The following is a 4,884-nucleotide window of genomic DNA, read 5'->3' on the forward strand; positions in this document are numbered from 1 at the left end:
GTATCTTTTCTTTTAGAATTTGAAATTTGGCTAGGTACAGTGGCTCACGCCTATAATCCCAGCACTTTGGGAGGTCGGAGGATTGCTTGAGCCCAGGAGTTTGAGACTAGCCTGGGCAACATAGTGAGACTCTATGAAAAAAAAAAAAAAATTGAAAGCTGAATGTTCATTTGCTTGTAGCTTTAGATACATACTCTTTTTTTTTTTTCTTTAAGAGATGGGGTCTCACTCTGTTGCCCAGGCTGGAGTGCAGTGGTGCCATCATAGCTCACTGCAGCCTGGAACTGCTGGACCCAGTGATCTTCCAGCTTTGGCCTCTGGAGTAGCTGGGACTACAGGTATGCACTACCAAGGCTTAGATACATATTCAAATCTCATTGGCTATTGCCTTGGATATCACAATGGAGTTTAACTCTGTCCATCATGTCAGCAACATACTATAGTGTCACTGGAGCCACAACTGGATTATGAATGTGACTCACCTAGTGATGCGCCATCCTTTTCAGTAACATCTGATAACTGCAGAGATGACTACATCAGACTAGTTGAGCTACAGGGTTCTGTTGGGTCACTGGTGACTGGCACGTGGGATAGGGGTGGAAAGGAATCTTTTTTTGGTGCTGTAGAAGGGGCTCTACCCTCTTGTGGAGTAATGTGATACCTCAAGAATGGAGAGAACAGAAATTCTCAAGATACGCAGCTGATGCCGGAGGATAGAGAATCTTACTGACTTTTTCTTGTTTTTTGGACAGCTAATCAGAAGACAATATATAAAGTTTAGTAACTGAAGTATGGTCAGGGAGAGGGCCTGAAAAATCTGCTTTGGAATATTTAACGGTGACATTTAGATAAGGGTTAAGGGTGAAGCCAGCCTTATGGATGTGGGGATCAGGGGAATGTTCCTCAGGTGCTCAGGTCAGGGACTGTGGCAACATCCTCAATAGCTGAGGAGGTGTGGGTGTTTTGAGGAAACCATGTGGTTTGTTTCATCACTATGTGAGCATCAGGAACTGGCAGTAGTGATATGTGAATGGGATCAAGGTGACTGAGAACAAGGTGTGAAACTTTAGAGAAATGGTAAGGCTTTTACCTGGTTCAGCACACGGTGAACTGTTCCAGATGTAGCTTCTTAAAGCCCTTCGTTTTGTCAAAGCAGAATCTTTTTTTTTTTTTCTTTGAGACAGAGTCTTGCTCTGTCACACAGGCTGGAATGCAGAGGCACGATCTCAGCTCACTGCAACCTCTTCCTCTCAGGTTCAAGTGATTCTCCTGCCTCAGCCTCCAGAGTAGCTGGGATTACAGGCACACGCCACCATGTCCGACTAATTTTTTGTATTTTTGTAGAGACGGGGTTTCGCCATGTTGGCCAGGCTGGTTTTGAACTCCTGACCTCAAGTGATCTGCCCGTCTTGGCCTCCCAAAGTGCTGGGATTACAGGTGTGAGTCACCGCGCTTGGCCTGGAAACCGGTCTTTAAGAGAAAGGGATGCAGGAAAGATTAGAGATCTTTGAAGAATCTCTTTTTTAAAAAAATCATCTTTTTCGCTGTAGTTCTGTCACCTTTAATAGACTCTTTACTAAGCCTGTGAATCTTATACTTCTTATCTCTGTTCTATGTGAGTTGGCATAATGGGTCAAATTCGCAATCCAGAAATGCCTGTATTCTGTTTCTGATGTGCTGAGGAGGTGTACAATTGTCTTCCTTGATTTCAACCTCAAAAGCTTTATATCTTTACCTGGGAACATAGAAGTCATTATTATTATGTCTTTCACAAATTATGTAAACTTAAAAAAATTACATATATTTTCGATGTAAACTACTCCTTGGAGGAAACTGGTTCCTTTATTTCCTAATTTAAATTTCTACTAGTTTTTTCTTTCAAGCTTAAATGAGTGGGCCTTAGTTCTGTATTATTGCCATCTTAATCATGTTCTTTGTGAGTTTAGTAGCTTTACTTTTTAAAACTTACATTTCCAGAATGAAGACTTCTGTATTTTTGGTTTTTTCTTCATATATCCTACCCCAGCTCCCTCAAGACCTGTCAGCTGTTCCCTGCACCCTTTGTTACCTCTTGCTGTGGTCCAACGGGAAGGACAGTAAGCCGTGGGCACAGACTTTCCCTAAATCGTATGGATTTCCTTTAGTCAATAACAAGAATTTTGATAGTTAAGGCATTTACGCCTTAAGAATGTGATAAATCCCCCTCTTACTAAATGTAAAGAAGTATTTTTCTATGCAGACTAACTCTTAGATTCACTTTTCTTATAGAATAAGTATGAAACCAAATCTGTTCTTGGCTTCTAAGAAGTTAGAACTCAATGTAAAGCTGACTTGTAGAAAATTACTTACCCATTCTGGGTAAACGGACACAGGTATTTAGTGCTTAAGTCGTTTCTGATATACCATTACATTAACATCATTTTAAAAATCGCTCTGAATTATATGTATTTTAAGAGTGACTGGGTTTTTAAAAAAATAGAAGTGGTAGAGCATAAATCATAATCTTTAATAAGGTAATAAAAGGCAAACACTATTGCTCTGGGCAAAACTTGGCTAATGCTTTTGGATTTAATTCGGAAATCTCACAGACGACGCTCAGCATCCTATCAGCCCTTGGCAGAGACACACGATCCAGCCTAAATCCTCAAATTCTGGCTCTCGCCCCAAGTGTGTAGCCAGTATCCAGAGAGACTGCGAAAAGCATCCGCGAGACGGGGCGGCCCCCTCCTCCTCAGCCCCAAATTGCTTCCTTTTTCGGTGGAGGAAAAAACTCCGAGGAGTTGTGTGGGCGCCTAAGGAGCGCACGCTCCTCGGTCCCTCAACGCCCAGTACAGTTTTCGCCAAGTTCCTGGCCGAACCACAGCTCCCACGATGCACCAAGGTTCTAGAGCGGTCAGAGGGGCAGCTTCCGGTTTAGGACAGCGCGGCTGCGCGCGGCGTGTGGTCTTATTGGCTCGAACCGCCTCGTGCGATGCGCGTCACGACGACGTGCGGTCGTGGGGGCGGGGAGACGCGGCGGCAGAGGCGGTCGCGGTCGCGGCGGCGCGAGCGCGATTCCAGAAGCGGCATCGCGGCGGCGGCAGCGGCGGCGGCTACACCGGGCTGGGCCCCCTCCCTCCTCCGTTTCCCCCTCCTTCCCCCTCCCCTCAGCGGTGGCTCCCAAGAAGTCCGAGACACGCGGCGAGGCGGCGACGGGCTCCTGGTGAGGGTCTCTGGAGTGTGGGCGCCGTTTCCTCGGCGTAGCGGGAGAGCCTGGGGTCGGGGGGAGGTGAGGGCTGAGGGGGCGAATGTCCCTGGCGCGGGCGGGAGAGCGCGCTGTCGGCCCGGCCCGCAACTTGATCCCTAACTCTGACCTGCTGCCCGGCGCGCCGTGGCCCGAGGGGCGGCCGTGTGGGGGCCTGGAGCCGCCCTCCTGGCGACCGCTGTCGGGGGAGTCCGGCGCCCACCGCCCCCCTCGCCTGGCTTCTCGCGGCGGAGGGTCGGAGCCCGCTGCCCTCTGCTCACCTTCGGGTGCAGTTGCCCCAGCTCCTTGCCCGCGGAGAGGATCTGCCCGCCCCTCTTCTTCTCTGTGTTTGTCACTTCTAGGAATTTCTTTGGTGGCGGCTTGGGATGGGTTCTCTTAGCACCACTTTGCAGTGACTGGGGCGGGGAGCGTTCCCTCACCTGTCTCAGGTGGCGCGTCGGGCAGCCTGCTGGGGACCGTGGGTCCGGGCTTCCCCAGCCCCCGTCCGTCAGTGTTCGCTTCTTTTAAAATTACCGGTAACAGGGTTACAAGTCGGTTTTTAGGGGGCTCGGAGAGAGTTTGGATTGGAAACTGGTAACTCTTTTTTCCTCCTGGCTTTTGACCTTGATTTAAACGTTTGCCTCTGAAATTTTGACAACTTCATAAGATGGTCCAAAAGTGAATTTTGATAGAAAGATTTAAATGCACAATTGGGATTTTATGGGGTACGGTGACTTCATTGCAGGTTGACTTTTTTTTTTTTTTTTTTTAAATGAGATGGTCTTTTGATTTTTTGACTCTGGGTTTCTGAGACTTGGTTGGTGTTCCCATTTCTGTTCTAGAAGCAGACTTTTTATTACCCTTTCCCCTCACCAAGAGAATCCATGTAAACACCAAGAAATCTGTCACAACATTTAAATTTATTTGCTTACAAAACTTTTCCAAATGAAAAGCTAAAAATTCCTTCAGAAAAAAACCATCTATCTACCCATAGCATTGTTTTTTGGGGGAAGATTATAAGTCTTGTCAGTTCCGAAGTTTGAAGTGTCCTCTTATCAAAGGCCACCCTTATGCCTCCTTAAACGACTCTTAGGTAATTCCTAGATGTTTTCATCCGTTCTAATAAATTTGTTGTCAGTGCCGATTGTGATGATCTGTAACTGAAATTATTTCATCAGTAAAGATTTACACACATGTGGCAGCTGCTTGTTGGTGAATTATGAAATTCGAAAAAATTGCAAATTAAATGTGAGAGGCATATTTCTTTTAACTTCTCATTGTAACTGTCTGCCCACCAGTATACGTTCCTGTCTGGACTTTGTTCTGCTTAGCAGATTTCCTCTTTTCGCTTGGCACTAGGAATGAGAGTAGGATTTCCAGAGCCTAAAAGAGAGTTTTTTTTTTTTTTTTCTATCCCTAGGCTCCTTGTATGAATTTATAAATAAATGGTTTTTTTCTAGCAATAGTATCAATTTAGCTGGTGCACTTTTTTTTAGTATAAATCACATTTTGTTTCCGAAAATGAAAATAATTTTGTTTTATTCTTTATTTCAGGGATTGACAGATTTTAAAGCCTGCAGGCCAAGTCCTGCCAGTTGTCTCCTTTTGTAAATAAACATTTTATTAGCCCTGGTGTGGTAACTCACGCTGGTAATCCCAGC

The 4,884-nt window shown here is 45.8% G+C and overlaps 1 protein-coding gene across 2 annotated transcripts in view; it reads left to right on the forward strand.

Annotated features, from left to right (window-relative positions):
- Positions 1–3,012: 3,012 nt before the first annotated feature.
- Positions 3,013–4,884, forward strand: part of ADIPOR2 (adiponectin receptor 2) — a 110,593-nt gene continuing 108,721 nt past the window's right edge. Inside the window, exon 1 of one of the 2 annotated variants that reach the window (XM_011967148.1) lies at positions 3,013–3,180. The gene's annotated coding sequence lies outside the window, so the exon portion shown is untranslated. Of the gene's footprint in view, positions 3,203–4,884 lie in introns of both variants that reach the window. The other variant, XM_011967149.1, reaches the window with a different exon arrangement.

Source organism: Mandrillus leucophaeus, unplaced genomic scaffold (genome assembly GCF_000951045.1).
Source record: "Mandrillus leucophaeus isolate KB7577 unplaced genomic scaffold, Mleu.le_1.0 Scaffold79, whole genome shotgun sequence".
Lineage (NCBI taxonomy): Eukaryota > Metazoa > Chordata > Mammalia > Primates > Cercopithecidae > Mandrillus > Mandrillus leucophaeus.